This window comes from Ornithorhynchus anatinus, chromosome X5, assembly GCF_004115215.2.
Source record: "Ornithorhynchus anatinus isolate Pmale09 chromosome X5, mOrnAna1.pri.v4, whole genome shotgun sequence".
Lineage (NCBI taxonomy): Eukaryota > Metazoa > Chordata > Mammalia > Monotremata > Ornithorhynchidae > Ornithorhynchus > Ornithorhynchus anatinus.
Genome location: NC_041753.1, coordinates 9,861,909 through 9,882,015, shown reverse-complemented (window position 1 = coordinate 9,882,015; position 20,107 = coordinate 9,861,909). Strand labels below are relative to the sequence as shown.

The 20,107-nt window shown below is 44.5% G+C and overlaps 1 non-coding gene and 2 pseudogenes across 1 annotated transcript; 2 read left to right on the top strand and 1 right to left on the bottom strand.

Moving 5' to 3' along the window:
• Positions 1–2,293: 2,293 nt before the first annotated feature.
• Positions 2,294–2,429, bottom strand: LOC114808410. The gene has a single exon (XR_003756258.1). It is a non-coding gene; the product is annotated as a small nucleolar RNA SNORA7 (small nucleolar RNA).
• On the top strand, positions 10,745–11,717 carry ORNANAV1R-PS3243 (vomeronasal 1 receptor ornAnaV1R-ps3243 pseudogene; annotated as a pseudogene).
• Positions 15,829–16,733, top strand: ORNANAV1R-PS3242 (vomeronasal 1 receptor ornAnaV1R-ps3242 pseudogene; annotated as a pseudogene).

Sequence of the window (20,107 nt, the reverse complement as noted above, 5' to 3'; positions counted from 1 at the left end):
CCGCTCCTCTGCCGCCCACCTCCTCACTGTCCCCCGTTCTCGCCTATCCTGCCGTCGACCCCTGGGCCACATCCTCCCGCGGTCCTGGAATGCCCTTCCTCCTCACCTCCCCCAAACTAATTCTCTTCCCCTCTTCAAAACCCTACTTAAAGCTCACCTCCTCCAAGAGGCCTTCCCAATCTGAGCTTCCCCTTTACCCTGTGCTCCCTCTGCTCCCCCTCAACACCCCCTTCACCTCTCCTCAGCTAAGCCCTCTTTTCCCCTCTTTCCCTCTGCTCCTCCCCCTCTCCCTTCCCCTCCCCTCAGCAATGTACTCGTCCATTCAACTGTATATATTTTCATTACCCTATTTATTTTGTTAATGAGATGTACATCACCTTGATTCTATTTATTTGCTATTGTTTTAATGAGATGTTCATCCCCTTGATTCTATTTATTGCTATTGTTTTTGGCTGTCTCCCCCGATTAGACTGTAAGCCCGTCAAAGGGCAGGGACTGTCTCTATCTGTTACCGATTTGTGCATTCCAAGCGCTTAGTACAGTGCTCTGCACATAGTAAGCACTCAATAAATACTATTGAATGAATAAAGGCTCAGTGGGTCAGTGTCTGTGACCAGTCTACAATCCTTGTGGGCAGGGATCACATCTACCATAATCTTGGCATTATCCACAATTCATCTCTTTCATTCAATCCACCTATTCAAACTCTCACCAAATCCTGTCAGTTCTACCCCCACAAGATCACTAAAATCCACCCTTTCTCTCTATTCAAACTTCTACCACATTGAACCAAGTGCTATCTGATCATGCCTTGACAACTAAATCAGTCTTCTTCTTGACCTGCTTCTCCCCACTTATGCTCACTCTGCTGCCCATATTATTTTTCTAAAAAGGTTCAGTCCCCCGATTCCCCATTCCTCAAGAATTCCCAGTGGTTGCCCATACATTAAGCAGAAGCCCCTTATCAATGGCTTTAAAACACTCAATCTGCTTGCCCCACCTATCTTACCCCACTATCTTAGTCCACTGACTTCCTACTACAACTAACTCACTAAACTCCTCTAATGCCTACCTACTCACCCTATCTTGATCGAATCTATCTTATCAGTGATCCCTCTCCCACATCTTAGTTGCAGCCTGAAACTCCTTCCACCTACAAACTCCTTCCACCTACATATCCAACAGACTATCACTCACCCCATCTTCAAAGCCTTATTAAAATCACATCCTCAAAGAAACCTTCCCTGACTATGCCCTCATTTCCTCTTCTCCCTTTGCCTTCTGCATTGTTCTTGCAGTTGGATTTGCACCTTTTGTCCACCCCAACCTCAGCCCCACACTACCTATGTGCATAACCATCATTCATTCATTTATATTAATGTCTTTCTACCCCTCTAGACTGTTAGCTTATTGTGGGCAGGGAATGTGCCTACCATCTCTGTGATATTGAACTCTCCCACATGCTTAGTACAGTGCTCCACACACACTAAGTGGTCAATAAATATGATTGATTGATTTATTGATCGATTACAACTCAATTGTGTTGTACCTTCCCAAGCACTTAGAACAGTGCTATGCACACAGTAAGCGCTCAATAAACATGATTGAATGAATGAATTCTCCCCAAAGTCTAAGTTTCCATAGTGTGTAAATTTATGATAAAAATCGCATCCCCACTCAAAACTCACAGGGACAATGCACCTGTGGATTAAAAAAGCACTGTGATAAGTGCTTTGGAAAATTTAAATGGTGCTCAAATGCCTTTCCAGGTGATACACAATACCCCCAAATCTACCCCTACTATTTGTTATAACAATAATAATAATGGTGGTACTTGTTAAGCACTTACTATGTGCAAATCACTGTTCTAAGTGCTGGGGGATACAAGGTGATCAGGATGTCCCACCATGAGGCTCACAGTGGTTAATCCCCATTTTAGAGATGAGGTAATTGAGGCACAGAGAAGTTAAGTGACTTGTCCAAAGTCACCCAGCTGGCAAGCGCAGGAGTTAGGAGTAGAACCCATGACCACTGACTCCCAAGCCCAGGCTCTTTCCGCTGAGCCACGCTATGCCTTACGCTGCCGAGTCGTGTCCAACCCATAATAACGCCATGGACACTTCTCTGCCAGAACGCCCCACCTCCATCTGCAATCGTTCTGGTAGCATATCCATAGAGTTTGCTTGATAAAAATACAGCAGTGGTTTACCATTGTCTCCTTCCACCCAGTAAACTTGAGTCTCCACCCTTGATTCTCTCCCATGCTGCTGCTGCCCAACACAGGTGAATTTTCATTTGTAGCAGATTGCCTTCCACTCGCTAGCCACTGCATCAGCTAGGAATAGAATGGATATGCCTCTGCTTGACTCTCCCTCTTAGTCGAGACTGGTAAAGTACTGGAAACTCTCCAGGTGTGATCCTGAGAGGCCTACTACTTGTACCTATGTATTATATTATTCATTTATTTATTGGTATGTTCAGTAATTTGTTCAGCTATATCATCTGGATATTTGTATGGCTTCCTGTTGTACTTTCATCCTTCCACCTGCTCTCACTATCTGTAAATGGTCATTGTCTACCCCCTTCACAAAACCGTAAAATCCTGGTGGGTAGAGAACACCAGATTAGATCAGTTCTTTATCCTGTTCTCAGGGCGCCTTTTCTGCTCTTGTCCATGAACTGCAAAGTGCTTCTGGCAGAAATCCAGACAGCAGGTTGACCTCATCCATCTCAACTTCATTATCTATCTTTCCTTTGCCCGCTTCTCCACCTGGCAACAATTCTTGTCCTTCTTAATTACACGTATTAAAACTTCATTCCTTCCTCTTAGTTGTAATTCATTTTAGTGTACATCTCCTCTGATAGAAATTTGACTCTTTGAGGAGTGATCCTTGCCCAATAGATAGTGAGCTGCATGAAAAACAGGGACCATGACTGATCTGACTGCATTGTATCCACCCTAGTGCTTAAGACAGTGCATGTCACCTGGAAGTATCGTCTATCAAATACCACAATGATTATTAGTTCCTCAGTTCTGAGGCATCTACCTGAAGCTTTGATGTTTGAGAGAAACTACAAGGTTTTCCAGTATAGTAAATATTGTGCTTGCAACCTGAAAGACTCCTAAAAGAAACATGAGAAAAGTGGGTGAAAGGAAGGAGTGGTGTGAAAAGGATATGGAGCTAATTCACTTAAAACTTTGCTTAAAATAATTAAATTACATTACATTAAAAATTCAATTGAAACTTCAGGACTCTCACAATTTCTTTTCTGTCGTGCTTATTTTAAGCAATCACCATCCTGGAGGCTGGGGCTGAGTTAAATGACTTCCTATTGCCTTCTGCATCTAGGAACCTGTGCTTGACACCACTTCTAGGTCAATCATAGATTAAGCTTCAAAAGGTTTAACTCTCATGCAATGATATTAAGATTGTTACCTACATCAAATAATTCCTCATTTGAAAAATTAAACCATCCATGTGATTTGACCTCATAGAAAGCTTGAGAAGGGGAGGAAAGATGGCTTATTCTTTGGGGAGGTCTCAAACTCTTCCTGGAGACAGTATCACAGACACAGTGAGTGACACAGTAATCACAGCTCTGGGCAAGATGAGCTCACACCATCCTCTCCCTATAACTGCTGCTGCCCAAATGTGTCCCCACATGATCCAAACAGGACAAACCTTCTATTGCATGATCCAGTAAGAACATAAGCAATGACAAGTGAGTCTCTCGTTAGCTTTCAGGCTCTCTGCTGAGGGGAGGGAGAAATGGAGAGAAAAAGAGACTAGGTTGAGGTTCATGGAGATGTGGTGATGTAATAGGAGAGATTCCTGAATGGAATCTGTGTGAACAGCTAAGTTCTGAGTGTCTACCAGACTACTTGTGTTAAGCTCAGGCAGGGAAACCCAAAGCGAGAGGGAAAGAATGAGTTAAGTCCTGTGGCTCTCAGTAGATGACAATTATAGTTCGATTCTCAGTGTAATTTTTCTGTTAGTTCTCTGTGTTGTCTAGCTTGCCCCTCTTTATACCTCTCCTTATCCTAAATTCATATGTGCTGCAGAGACTCTTGGATAGCAATCAAGGGTGGATGAAAAGGAATATGGGAGAGGAAACAGAAGAAATGATCATAATAACTAGCCGTCCTGAAATGAATGAGGTGTCCTTTGATTTATATAGCTTATATCCTTTTGAGAATACTTTCTGGTCCTCGATGTTATTTTATCTTTACGTCACAGTGCAGTGCAGATGATCTCCATGATGCTGAAGGGGAAAGAGAGGATCAGGGTTGCTAAGTGCCTTGGTCCAAATCACAGAGGATATCTGACAAAGAACCAGACTAGACCCCAGAATGATTCAATGCTTAGCAGGGAATTAAACCATCCAGCAAGCAATATCAGTGTGTTTTATATTTGCAGTGAAGTTTTCTGAAGTGAATATTCTGAGGATCAGCATTGATATGATCCTGGAGTTTTTCTTTAGGGGTAGAACTGACATTCTAGATATTTCATTTGAACCAGCTTGGCATCACACCTTTTAAATTGCATCTCCCCGTAAACAAATTTGCTTGAGAAGTAGCCCCTGCACTGACTTTTCTAGCCCAATGCTCCCTATTCCCCTGGGTTGCCAGAGCCTCCTCCACATCCCAGGATCACCTTCCTGTCTCTTCAGCATCCCTACATCTCTCTCTAATTTTAAATACCTCTTTGATACTGAGCCACAGGTAAGTTCAGTGATGTGCCTCAGGTCACAGAGCAGACAAATGGCAGAGCTGGAATTATCACCCAAATCATCTCACTCTCAGACCTGTGCTTTTTCCTTTAGACCACACTGCTTCAGAAAATGACTAAAGGAGGGAAATTATATGATTTGAGTTTAGTTTATGCCTTTACAACCCGCTTCAACTTGTAGTTGTACCCAACACCGAAACCTATCTTTAACTTTGGTAACATCTTTATTTGCCTCCAAGCCTAAATTGAAATCCTGGTGGGTCTGGTGCCCTGTGTATCCCCATCTTATTTCAGAGGGTTCTCCTAAGAGAGAGGATAGAAACTGCCTCAGGAAAACCCCCTTTTTCAAGACTTAAGGTTGGGCAAAAGTGAGTCCCCACTCTGTTCTGTACTGGTTTAAGATGAAAAAAAATCGAATCACTAGATAATAGCAGGCAATTCTGAGTGAATGAATTAAAAATCAACCGAGAATTGAGCAAGTGGGAATCAATCAATCAATCATATTTATTGAACACTTGCTGTGTGCAGAACACTGTACTACATGCTTGGGAAAGTACAATATAACAGAGTCAGTAGCAGTAGTCAGAGAAAAGGTGTGGCTCACTGGAAAGAGCCCGGGTTTGGGAGACAGAGGTCATGGGTTCGAATTCCGACTCTGCCACTTGTCAGCTGTGTGACCGTGGGCAAGTCAGTTCACTTCTCTGTGCCTCAGTTACCTCATCTGTAAAACGGGGATTAACTGTGAGCCTCACGTGGGACAACCTGATTACCCTGTATCTACCCCAGCACTTAGAACACTGCTTGGCACATAGTAAGCGCTTAACAAATACCAACAGTATTATTATTAGACATTTTCCCAGCCAGCAAGGAGCTTAAAGTGGGAAGTAGACATTAACAGAAATTATGGATATGTAAGTAAGAGTTGAGGGGCTGAGGGTGGGGTGCACAAAATGTACAGATCTAAGTGAAAGGGAGACAGAGAAGGGAGAGGACATAGGGGAAATGAGGACATACTAAGGGAAGACCTCTTGGAGGAGATGTGGTTTTAACATGGCTCTGAAGGTGGAGGGAGTGGTCATCTGTCAACTATGAAGGGAGAGGGAAGCCCTTGCCAGAAGCAGGATATAGGTCAGTGGTGAGAGAGATGAGACCGAGCTACAATAAGTAGGTTGTTGTTAGAGGAGTGAAGTGGGCATCTTGGGCTGTAGAAAGAAATGAGAAAGGAAAGATGATTGAGGTGACTGGAGAGGGCAAGGTGATTGAGTGCTTTAAAGCCAGAGGTTAGGAGTTTCTGTTTTACTTGTCCTCATCTTCAAATATGTTCACTGTTCATCTTCACTGATTCACTTAGAGGAATGTGTTGTATACTTTTTAAACAAATGGCATTTGTTAAGCACTTTCTATGTCCCAAGCACTGTTCTAAGTGCTGGGATAGATACAAGTTAATCAGGTTGGACACAGTCCACATCTCACATGAGGCTCACAGTCTTAATCCCCGTTTAACAGGCGAGGAAACTGAGATACAAAAAGTGAAGTGACTTGCCCAAGATCACACAGAAAACAAGTGGCAAGGTGGGACTAGAACCCAGATAGTTCCAATTCCCAGGCCCATACTCTATCCACTAGGCCACACCGCTTCTAAATTTTAACAACTAAACTAAATTAAATCCTTTAACCACTAAACATAGAAATCACCTGGAATGCTGTAACTATTGCATTTCATTTGAAGTAACAGATGAAACTGAATTTTCATCGGATTTTGTTTCTCTCTCCATGTCTTGCCTCTTTGTTTTTCTGTCCATTCATGAGGGAGAAAGGGAATGCTTGTTGTGCCACTTTCTACACAAATCTGTCTGTATTGGCAGGTGGCTTCCCCTTTATTTACGTCTATTGGGGATCTGCGGCCTCTGTGTATTTGTAGTGGGGAGGAGGGCAGGAAGGATGTTGAGGAAGAAATGGAGAGAGAGAACGAATAAGACTAAGGGGATTTCTTTGGGGGAAGGATTTCACCAGAGGCTCTGTGGGAGGATAGGAGGGCAAACCAACTCCAATTCCACATTTATTCTCATTCAACAGTCTACCAGTCTGTGAGAAGCAGCGTGGCTCAGTGGAAAGAGCACGGGCTTTGGAGTCAGGGCTCATGAGTTCGAATCCCAGCTCTGCCACTTGTCAGCTGTGTGACTGTGGGCAAGTCACTTAACTTCTCTGTGCCTCAGTTCCCTCATCTGTAAAATGGGGATGAAGACTGTGAGCCCCACGTGGGACAACCTGATTCCCCTATGTCTACCCCAGCGCTTAGAACAGTGCTCGGCACATAGTAAGCGCTTAACAAATACCAACATTATTAGGCATATATTCAACTTTGGCTTTCAATAGCAAAGAAGATGACATTCAGTTGTCACAATTTTAACTATAAACATTTCAGGGTGGGCAGTGAGGGAAGGAGAATGCCTTGTGTAGGAGAAAGTGTTTGCTGGAATGAATGAAGGAATGACTGAATGAATAAGGGTGGGAATTGAGATTGGAGAGCCCTGTTGAGGCTGGGAGGGATTCAGGGCAGAGGATCCAGGGAGTTCCCGTCAATGGGGAAAGCTTCTGGGCAATGTTGCCCTTCTCCAGAAGCTCACTGAGCTCCCTTTGCCTCCTGCAGCCCACTAATCAATACTGGAAAAGGAGTCAAAACCATTAAAGGGTGAGCAGGGGAGATGGGGGAAGAGCCTCCAACAGGTCCTCACAGAGCTTCGGCTTAGCAGAGAAAATCTGCAGAACTTGTCCCTATCTCCCCCTCCCCACAAAGGGCCCTGCTTCTACCTCCTTTATTTTTACCCCTGCAGGAAATATCAAGAAAGAAAATCTCCCAAATAAAAACAACACAGGCAAAAATACAATCCATTCTTTATTAAAAACAGGTTATACAGTGTATCCAGGTAAGAGAAAAATGGTATGGCATACTAGAAAGAGCACATGGCTGGAAGTCAGAAGACCTGGATTCCAATTCCACCTCCACCTCTTACCCGCTATATGATCTGGGGCTTAATTCTCTGCACCAGCATTTGTAAAATCTGCAAAATGGGGATTAAATAACAGTAGCCCTTCTGTCTTGGACTGTTAGACGATTGAGGGACAATAATTTGGTCTGATCTGATCTTATAGATTTGACCCCAGTGCTTATCCTATTGTTTGGCACACAGTAAGACTTAACAAGCACTACTATTAATAATCATGAGGCAGGCTAATTGATTGAAAAGCATCTGACTTAATCAGGCACATTAAATGTCTCCAACTCTTTTGGAATTTCTCTGAGACAGTTTTTTTTTCCCTCCATTGGTCTCCTCTCCTTGACCCATCCCTTGGGGGGGATCTCATTCTAAGATATAGTAAAACTGAATGGTCAATAATAATCCCCTGTTAGAGACAACAGGGACTGATAAACTCTATCACCCCAGTGCTGATCCAGCCCCACTGCCGATCCTTCCAACCTTAGCAAAAATGGGACCTGGGAAAGGGCTTGTGCAGCGTGCCTCTGCAATGTGCTCTCAACATTCCCTGCACTGAACAGCCACACATGCTGTTTCAGCAGCGTGGCTTGAAAAGCCATGAAGAGCCTTGAAGAGCGTGGAGAAGCAGCATGGCTTAGTGGAAATAGCACGGGCTTGGGAGTCAGAGGTCATGGGTTCTAATCCCAGCTCTGCCACTTTTCAGCTGTGTGACTTTGGGCAAGTCACTTCACTTCTCTGTGCCTCAGTTTCCTCATCTGGAAAATTCATTCATTCAATAGTATTTATTGAGCGCTCACTATGTGCAGAGCACTGTACTAAGCACTTGGAATGAACAAATCGGCAACAGATAGAGACAGTCCCTGCCATTTGATGGGCTTACAGTCTAATCGGGGGAGACAGATAGACAAGAACAATGGCGATGAATAGAGTCAAGGGGAAGAACATCTCGTAAAAACAATGGCAACTAAATAGAATCAAGGCGATGTACATTTCATTAACAAAATAAATAGGGTAATGAAAATATATACAGTTGAGCAGACGAGTACAGTGCTGAGGGCATGGGAAGGGAGAGGGGGAGGAGCAGAGGGAAATGGGGGGAAAAGAGGGTTAAGCTGCGGAGAGGTGAAGGGGGGTGGTAAAGGGAGTAGAGAGAGAAGGGGAGCTCACTCTGGCAAGGCCTCTTGGAGGAGGTGAGTTTTAAGTAGGGTTTTGAAGAGGGGAAGAGAATTAGTTTGGTGGAGGTGAGGAGGGAGGGCATTCCAGGACCACGGGAGGACGTGGTCCAGGGGTCGACGGCAGGATAGGCGAGACCGAGGGACGGTGAGGAGGTCGGCGGCAGAGGAGCGGAGCATGTGGGGTGGGCAGTAGAAAGAGAGAAGGGAGGAGAGGTAGGAAGGGGCAAGGTGATGGAGAGACTTGAAGCCTAGAGTGAGGAGTTTTTGTTTGGAGCGGAGGTTGATAGGCAACCACTGGAGGTGTTTAAGAAGGGGAGTGACATGCCCAGAGCGTTTCTGCAGGAAGATGAGCCGGGCAGCGGAGTGAAGAATAGACTATAGCGGGGCGAGAGAGGAGGAAGGGAGATCAGAGAGCAGGCTGACACAGTAGTCTAGCCGGGATATAACAAGAGCCTGTAGCAGTAAGATAGCCGTTTGGGTGGAGAGGAAAGGGCGGATCTTGGCGATATTGTAAAGGTGAAACCGGCAGGTCTTGGTAACGGATAGGATGTGTGGGGTGAACGAGAGAGACGAGTCAAAGATGACACCGAGATTGCGGGCCTGAGAGACGGGAAGGATGGTCGTGCCATCCACGGTGATAGGGAAGTCTGGGAGAGGACCGGGCTTGGGAGGGAAGATGAGGAGCTCAGTCTTACTCACCTTGAGTTTTAGGTGGCGGGCCAACATCCAGGTGGAGACATCCTGGAGGCAGGAGGAGATGCGAGCCTGAAGGGAGGGGGAGAGGACAGGGGCAGAGATGTAGATCTGTGTGTCATCTGCATAGAGATGGTAGTCAAAGCCGTGAGAGCGAATGAGTTCACCAAGGGAGTGAGTGTAAATGGAGAACAGAAGAGGGCCAAGAACTGACCCTTGAGGAACTCCAACAGTTAAAGGATGGGAGGGGGAGGAGGGGCCTGTGAAGGAGACCGAGAATGACCGGCCAGAGAGATAGGAGGAGAACCAGGAGAGGACGGAGTCCGTGAAGCCAAAGTGAGATAAGGTGTGGAGGAGGAGGGGATGGTCGACAGTGTCAAAGGCAGCAGAGAGATCAAGGAGGATTAGAATGGAGTAGGAGCCATTGGATTTGGCAAGAATTTGAGCCCCACGTGGGACAAACTGATTACTCTGTTCTACCCCAACACTTAAAACAGGGCTTGGCACACAAGTGCTTAACAAATAACATCATTATTATCATTGTCATTATTATTATGCTGCCTCCCTCAGAAGAGGCACTGGCTCTCCTCTGCACCATCAACGAGAAACCATCCCATCCTCCTTCCCACCTCACCGACAGGAAAGAGAAAAACACCCAGAGCATGGGGCTGGTCACAGACTTCCAGGGAAGAGTGGTGGTTGCTGTAATGGTTACTGTGACTACCGGTGTGCTTTGAAGTCTGAGACCTGAGAAGCCTGAAATTCCACTCTTCCAGGCACAGCACTGTACTGATTTTTTAAGTTTTATTTCGTCAATCCTGTCTCCAGGCCCTTCACCCCGACCTTACACCCCTGAATTTGGAGTCTCCAAAAGGACTGGTAACATGTCTAATCCCCAAGTATGTGTTCTTTCCCAACTCATAGTACAGTTCTCTCCACACAGTAAAATTTTAATAAAAAATGTTGTTACCATCACTACTACTCCTTGTTCAACTTGGCTAACCTTCTTTATGCCTTCTGGTGATTGATATGAAATCATTATGCATTTTTAAAAATGTAGAACTCTGATGTATTCATTTTGGAAAATGTCTTTGGATTTCTCCTTAGGGACTGTTGAACTTCCTGGTTAAGAAAAAATTCACTGAAAATGTGGTCAAATGACCTGATCTTTGGGATCTTCTTCTACTACCAGACTGCCTAAGGCTTTCTTGGAAATTCAACAATGCAGATGGTGTATATCAACATTTTCATAACTCAGCCCCAGCAGAAGAACACCACAGACCTGATCCTCACTCACCTGGCCGTGGCCAACACACTGACACGTCTCACCTGGGGAGTTTCAGAGATGATGGTGGCCTTTGGGATGAGGGATGTTCTGAATGACGTTGGGTGTCAGAGTCTCATGTACATTAACAGAGTCTGCCGTGGTCTTTCCATCTGCACCACGTGTCTCCTGAGTGTGTTTCAGGCCATCACTATCAGTCCCAGCACCTACTACTGGGTCTGATTCAAATCCAGGGCCCCCAACTACATCCTCCCTTCCTTCCTCTTCTTCTGGATTCTCAATATGCTGATCTGCATCAGAGTGATTACCTCCATTCAAGGCCTCAGAAACTCCACCATCTTTGGGGGAGGTTATCTTTCAAAATAATGTTTTACTATCCCTGATGGGAGTTATATCCACTCAGTTGCCAGTCTAAGTGCCATGACCCTCCGAGATCTCTTCTTTTTGTTCTTCATGAGCTGTGCCAGCTGTTACATGGTGATCGTACTCTACCGACACCAAAAATGAGTCCAGCACATCCACAGCACCAGCCTCTCCCCCACATCCTCCCCAGAGACCACAGCCACCCAGACTATCTTGCTCCTGGTCACTTGCATCGTTTGTTTTTATTTCATCAATAGCTTCATTACCCTGTACGTGATATATGTGGTTCAAAGAGATGTTGATTTGGAGAGCAATGTAACTTTCTTCTCTGCCTGTTACCCTGCCTTCTGCCCCCCTGGTGTTGATCAGCAGTGCTCCCCGAGTCAACAGGAACCACTGCACTCCGGGAAATGTGAGACTCCCCTCTCTTCCCATGAGTCCTATGCCCAGTCAAGTCATTTCTGAGCATTAACCTCTGCCTCAAGCCTACCAGTGAATGGTCCAATCAGAGGATGGGTCAGATCTTGAGAATGTGTCCTCTGCATGGATGGAAACATCTCTGATTTCTAGAGCAAGGGCAACTGGGGTAGTTGATGGACAAATACAATAGGACATGTCTTCTCTGTAACTCCTTCCACCTTTTCCCAGACTAATCAATCAATCAATCAATCAATCAATCAATCAATGGTATTACTGAGTACTTACTGTGTGCAGAACACTCAACCAAGCAGTTGGGAGACTTCAGTACAAGAGTTGTAGACAAGATAATTGCCCTCAAGGAGTTTATAGTCCAGTAATTTGAATCATACAGTGAAATGAAAAATGGTACTCACTGGCCTAAAAGTAAAAGAAATTCCCAAGAGGCCAAGTGACCAACTTTGCTGCCAAACAGGGACAGTGCCTCCCTCCCAAAACACGTAATCACACTGGCAAAATAAGTAGGGAAAAGTGACTGAATTCAAGACATCTGCTGCCAGAGAAACAACTTGAAAAGAGGGAGTGAACATCTGATAGACGTCAGGACAAGACCTTGAAAGTGGGAAAATTTGGCCTATAAACATTTCCTTGATCCCCTTGTTCAGAGATGTTGACATTCATGCTGCAAAATGAAGATCTCATTATCAAAATGCCATAAAAAGGAGAAGGGCCTTTTTAAGTCACTGGGAAATAAAGATCTAAAACACCATCTCAGAGGGAATTCCTTATTGTTATGTTTGATGTTTGTGAGGTTGCATTCCCACATAACCCTCCAGTCATCAGGGACTGCAAGAATAGGTGGAAACCACAAATCCTTTTCCATCACTGATCCACTCCCCCAGCTTGCGATTCATCCCAGCACATCAGTCCATCATCACTCCAGTCCTTACCAACCTGCCACAATGGTGGCATAGTGGAAAGAACCCATGACCTGAAATCAGAAAGCCTGGGCTCCAATTCCCGCTCTACCACTTGCCTGCTAGGTAAAATTGGGCAAGTCATTTAATTTCCCTTTGCCTCAATTCCTGCATCAGTAAAATGGGGATTCAATACTTGATATCCCTCCCTCTTAGACTGTGATCCTCAAGTGTGACAGAGAATATGCATAACAAATATTGTTATTTACAACCCTGGAGCCACTGATGGCTGACTGAGCATCCAGATTTGTCCAGGGTGCCAGTGCCCTTTCCTTTCCCATAGAAGGTTTAGAATTATTGTAAGAGGTTTACACAATCAAACTCCCAAATGTTTATGCTATAAATGGCTGCCACCATTACATGACTTTCAGGTTTGAACCCCAAATTTGTAAGACTGCTGAATATGATTTTTACAAATAGTATGGACAAAAATAACCTACTTCCAAAACTTATAGTGACATAATTTGACATTACATAAGATGGTTCAATATGAATTAACTAAACATTTTATATTATATATTCATATATATACAGCAGAGTACATGAAATATTGTAAGCATATATATAATTATATATACCTATATTCATGTATTATCATATACTATATATACATGTATACATGTGTGTACATTTATGTATATTTATACATTCATATAGCCACTGTAGTTCTGCTATTCATACTTGTCTAGATTAGCATCACCAACATTTTGTCATTTGTGATTGTGCATTGCCACATTCCCAAGAAGACATTGCTATGCTGAGAGGGACGAGACTGTTTGGGATTGTTCGGGGGTGCTCCAACTCCAAAAGGGCATCGACAACCACCCTGACTCAGGACTTGGACTATCATCAGTGGTATTTATTGAGAGCTTACTGAGCAATTGAGCGAGTAGAATTCAACAAAGTTGGTAGATACGTTCCCTGCCCACAATGAGCTTACAGTCTAGATGAGGAGATATACATTGATATAAATAAATCATTTATGATATATAATTTACATATCTGTAGGGTTGAGGGTAGGGTAAAAACTAAATGCCCAAAGGTCACAGATCTAAGTCCGTAGACAATGAAGAAGGGAAAGAGAGCGTGGGAAAAGAGGGCTTAATCAGGGAAGTCCTTTCGGAGAAGATGTTGGTATTTGTTAAGCGCTTACTATGTGCAGAGCACTGTTCTAAGCGCTGGGGTAGACACAGGGGAATCAGGTTGTCCCACGTGGGGCTCACAGTCTTCATTCCCATTTTACAGATGAGGGAACTGAGGCACAGAGAAGTGAAGTGACTTGCCCACAGTCACACAGCTGACAAGTGGCGGAGCTGGGATTCGAACTCATGACCTCTGATTCCAAAGCCCATGCTCTTTCCACTGAGCCACGCTGCTTCTCTAATGGCTTTGAAGGTGAGGAGAGTGGTTGTCTGGCAAAGTGAGGGCAAGTAAAAACAAGTGACCTGGGTCTTGGCTATAGAACATGTCTGCAGGACTGAATTAGGTTGTTTGTGCCACAGGAGGAATAAGACTGCCAGGGATGAGAGAGTGCCAGTGAAAATAGGCAAGCCACTAGCATTAGAATCAATTGCTTAATAGCAGCTCAACCTAATGGAAAATGCATAAACCTGGTAGTCAGGAGATCTGATCTTGTTTCACCACGTGCCTGCTTTTGACACATGGCTGCAAGTCAATTAGCTTCTCTGTACCTCAGTTTCCTGCTGGGAAAAATGGAAATAAATCCCTGTTCTCCCACCCCTTGAGATTGTGAGTTCTATGTAGGATAGGGACTGTGATGGTTCTGATTGCATTTTCTCTACCTTGATACACTTGGTACAGCGCTTGGCACATAAACAAATCCTCAGTGATTAATTACTAGGATCTCAGTCTCTCATTCTTGAGGTGTTTTCCTGGAGCCTCGCCTTGACTGGAGAACCCATCAAGTGTGTATGCACAGCGTGGGAGAACGTCCTTGGTTATGAGAGAAACTAGAGTGCTTTCGAACATATTAAAAATTGTAGTCTTTCCTCCCAACTGATGCCTGCCTCGGGGGCTGACAGAAGGGGAAGCCACCCCTAAATAAGATCCCAGGAAAGTCTCCAGGGGCCAGGGCCAGGGCTCCCACCATCTAAAAATGACCAACATAAGCTGTTTCCCTTCAGGCTCCGATGAGTGACTGTGGTTCAAAGGTTGCTGCCTCCTCCCAGGTCCTGGCTTTCCTGTACCTGTCTTCCCTCAGACCCATCCCTCCTGCTTTATCTCTGATTGGTAAGTCCCCTGCCCTCCACCCCTCCTGCTGGGGAGTTCCCACATGCAAATAACTAACAACATGTCAATAGTTATAACTTCTTCTTGTCATTTTCCTGTATAGCCATACCACTTTCCAGGTACTCTCCTCAAAATGAATGTTTTTGGTACCAGGTGGTAACCAACTGAAGAGCCCAGTGATCCTCTCCAATAGCTGGGGAAGAGAAGGAGCTGCTGGGAAATTGCTTCCCCCACCCTGGTCTCTGGGCAGGATAGTCCTAACCGGGGTGGCCACTTCTCTGATTCCAGAAGAGTCTTGTCTGGGGTTCCAAAAATGGGCATGGAGAATTGCGTGTTCTTCCCATGAGCCTCTCACCATATCTCTACCTATTCCATCTGTAGCCATACACATCCTGACCCCCTAGGTTTCTTTGTATACTGTGTAGTTATAGTTACCTCTGCCTCCTCATTCTTCATTGATAACCAAAATGACCACCTTGGTTTTTGATCAACTTGGTCATCTTTGTTGCCCGTTTCTTGCCCTTCTGCAGATGATGAACATGACAGTATTCTGGAAAGTTAAGAAAAGTGAAATAAGGATCACTATTGGAACACTATAGAGAGAATCGCTTAGTGGATAGTGCACAGGCTAGGGAGTCAGAAGGTAATGGGTTCTAATCCTGGCTCCACCACTTATCTAATGTGTGACCTTGCCAAGTTACTTCACTTCCCTGGGCCTCAGTTCCCTCATCTGTAAAATGGGGATTGAGACTGTGAGCCGCATGTGGGACAGGGACTGTCCAACTTGATTTGTTTGTATCCACCTCAGTGCTTAGTACAGTGCCTGGGACATAGTAAATGCTCAGCGAATACTATCATCATTATTATTATTTCCTTTTGGGTATCTCTGGGTTCCCTGGTTATGAAAAATTTTGCTGACAGTGCTACCTAGCGACTTAAGTCTTCAAAATTATTTTCCTCTACCAGGGGATCTTCAGATTACTAGGAAACTCAACCATGTTTCTGGTGTACATGAACAGTTTCATAACCCAAGCAGAAGAAGTCCATAGACCTGATCTTCATCCACCTAACCGTGGCCAACATAGTGACACTTCTCACCCATGGGGTCCCAGAGAGCATGATGGCCGTTGGGATGAGGAATACTTTCAATGTCCTTGGGTGTCAGCATGTCATGAACATTAACAGAGTGTGCCATAGCCTTTCCAGCTGCACCATCTGTCTTCTGAGTGTATTCCAGGCCATCACCATCAGTCCCAGCACCTCCCAGTTGGCCAGATTCAAACCCAGGGTTCCCAGATACATCCTCCCTTCTATCCTCTCCTTCTGGATCCTCAATATGCTGATCTAAATCAGAGTGACTACTTCCATTCAAGGCCTCAGAAATGTTACCATCGTGGGGCATGGATATGCTTTGAAATACTGTTCCACTATCCCTGGCATGGATTTTATCCCTTCGATTACCTTTCTGAGTGCCATGACTACCCCAGATCTCTTCTTCATATTCCTCATGAACTGGGCCAGTGGCTACATGGTGACTGTGCTCTACCAACACCACAAACAAGTCTAGAACATCCGCAGCAGCAACCTCTCCCCCAATTCCTCCTTAGAGATCAGAGCCACCTTCACCATCCTGATCCTGGTCAGTTGCTTCACTTGCTTTTAACTGGATCAACAGCTTTATTACACTCTATCTGACTAATGCATTTTAAAAAGCTCTTCACCTTGGGGGCACAACAGCTTTTCTCTCTGCCCGTTACCCCACTCTCTGCCTCCTCGTCTTGTTCACCAGTGAACCACTGTGCCCTGGGGAAGGGGAGACAGAGGAGAAGGGCCTTGACCAGTGAAGTCATTCCTGAGCACTAACCTCTACTTTGGGCCCACCAGTGAGTGGTCCAATCGCTAGGCAGAAGTAGATTCTGAGACCAGGCTCTCCCCCATAGGGAAACTTCTCTGTCCTCAGAGAACCAGGACAGAGAACTAACGATGATCAAACTAAATGGAAGGGGTGCCTGCATTTTTCTTTCTCCTGCTTGCCTTTCCCCAGTCATTCAATCAGTCCCTGGTATTTGCTGAGCACTTGAGATGCACAGGTCATGGTACTAAGCTCTTGGTAGGCACAATCTTTGCTGACGGGTGAACCAATCATCTCCTCTTCACATTGCTGACCTTCTCTTTCCATCTACTCCACTAGATTATTAGAGTACATACATCTCTCTGAACTCTTCACATTCATTTGCATGCAGAACTACTTAAAGGAATGAGAAGGAGAGAGAGGAGGCATAGGCTCAGTGGGTCACAGACTGGCCAATCTGAGATCCTTGTGGTCAGGGATCAAATCTACCATAACCTCGCCATTATTCTCAACTCATCTCTCTCATTCAACCCACGTTTTCAAAATGTCACCAGGTCCTGTCATTTCTACCACCATAGGTTTGCTAAAATCCACCCTTTCTACTCATCCAAACTTCTTCCATATTAATCCAAGCATTTATCCTATCACACCTTGACTACTGCACCAGCCTTCTTACTGACCTCTCTGTCTCCCGTCTCTCCCTACTCCAGTCCATATTTCACTATTTTACCCATATTACTTTTCTAAAAATCAGTCAGTCCAGGTTATGAAATAATTATAATAATAATTGTGGTATTTGTTAAGTGCGTACTATGTGCCAGACATTGCACTTCCCCTCCCAAATGGGGCTCACAGTCTTAATCCCCATTTTACAGATGAGGGAACTGAAGCACAGAGAAGTAAAGTGACTTGCCCAAGGCCACACAGAAGACAAGTGGCAGAACTGGGATTAGAACGCATCACCTCTGACCCCAGGCCTGTGCTCTGTCCACTAAACCATGCTGCTTCTCATGAAACTGAAAATATATTACTCAATTGGTGTTGGAGTGTGGGATTCTTACCCTTTCTTCCTGATCTTCCCTTTCTGGATTCTTGCACCTTAACCATCACATTTATCCAGTTACTTTGTGTACTAGGAATCATTTGGCAAAAAGTGTGTTTTTAGTGGATAGAATGCAGGCTTGGGAGTCAGAGGATGTGGGTTCTAATCCCGCCTCTGCCTCTTGTGTGCTGTGTGACCTTGGGCGAGTCACTTAACTTTTCTGTGCCTCAGTTACCTTATCTGTAAAATGGGGATTAAACGTGAGAGCCCCATGTATCTACCCTAGTGCTTAGAACAGTGCTTGGCACATAGTAAGTGCTTAACAAATACCATCATTATTATTATTATTATTATTATTATTATTATTATATGTCATTTTATGTTATTTCACTGACATTGTCCTGTCCTGGTTCTCCATCTATCTCTCTGGCCACTCAGTATTTCAGTATCTTTAGCAAGCTTAGCTTTAAAGCACTCAATCACCTTGACCCCTCTATCTCACTCCACTACTCTCCTGCTACAGCTCAGCCCACATACTTCACTCCTCTAATGCTAACTTTCTCACTGTACCATGATCTCATCTATCTCACCACCAACCTCTTACCCATGTCCTGCTTCTGGCCTGGAATGCCCTCCCTCCTCATATCTGGCAGATAATTACCTTTCCCTCCTTTAAAGCCCCATGGAAGGCACATCTCCTCCAAGAGTCCTTCCCTGACTAACCCCTCCTTTCCTCTTCTCTCACTCCCTCTACATCACCCTGACTTGCTCCCTTCATTCATTTCCTCTGTCAGCCTTACACCACTTATGTACATATCTGTAATTTATTCATTTATATTGTTTTCTCCCCCCTAGATTGCAGGCTCATTGTGGCCAGGGACTGTGCCTGTTAAATTGTTATATTGTACTCCTCAAAATGCATGGTACTGTGCTCTGAAAACAGTAAGCCATCAATAAATACAATTAACTGACTGACTGACTTTATAATGGAATTGTTTTGTTTAATGTAAATGCCTGAACCACAGGCCAAAAGGTGAACCAACACCCAAGTCCATTTTTTCGATGTTTTTTCTGTAATTCATTTGTCTTTCTGAAGAGCATATCCTCCCCAGTCAAGATTGTGAGCTTTTGGTGGGATGGGTCATGTACCTGAGAAGCAGCCGGGTCTAGTGGAAAGAGCACAGATGTGAGAGACAGAGGACCTGGGATAAGCAATATAGCTCAGTGGAAAGAGCACGGGTTTGGGAGTCAGAGGTTGTGGGTTCTAATCCTGGCTCTGCCACTTGTCAGCTTTGGGACTTTGAGCAAGTCACTTAACTTCTCTGTGCCTCAGTTACCTCATTGGTAAAATGGGGATTAGGACTGTGATCCCCACGTGGGACAATCTGATTACCTTGTATCCCCCCAGTGCTTAGAACAGTGCTTGGCACATAGTAAGCGCTTAAGAAATGCCATCATTATCCTTATCTAATCCCAGCTCCACCACTTGTTTGCTGCATGACCTTGGACAAGTCAATCAACTTCTCTTTACTTCTGTTACCTCATCTGTAAAATGATAATTAAGATGGTGAGCATTATGTGGGGTGGACATTGCATCCAAACTGGTTATCTTATATCTGTCTCAGTTCTTAGTACAGTGCCTGGAACATAGCTCATGCTTAACAAATACCATTTTTTTAAAAAACATGTATTTCTTTTTTAACTGAAGAGATGTGCCTTTAATAAGGCTTAGAAGGTGGGGAGAGTGATCATCTGTCAGATATGAAGAGGGAAGGTGTTCCGGGCTAGAGGCAGGATGTGGGCAAGAGACTGGTGGGGAGATAGATGAGATCAAAGTACAGAGAGTAGATTGGCAATAAAAGAGCGAAATGTATGGGTCTTAGTAGTAAGTCAGGGAGGTAAGGTTGGAGGTGGCAAGGTGATTGACTACTTTAAAGCTGTTGGAAAGGACTTTCTGTTTGATGCGGCAGTGGATGGGCAATCACTGGAGCTTCTAGGGGAATAAGGAAACGTGGACTGAATGGTTTTGTAGAAAAAATAAGGACTTAGCTGACTAGGTCCTCTTTTCCTTTTCTTCAACTCCCTTCTGCATCACCCAGATTTACTTCCTTTATTCATCCCTCCACACAGCCCCACAGCACTTAGGTACATACCTGTAATTTATTTATTTATATTAACATCTGTCTCCCCCTCTAGACTGTAAGCTCGTTGTGGATAGGGAATGTGTCTGTTATATTACCATATTGTACTCTCCCAAGCACTTAGTACAGTGCTCTATACACAATGAGCACTCAATAAATATGATTGATTGACTGTTCATCTGT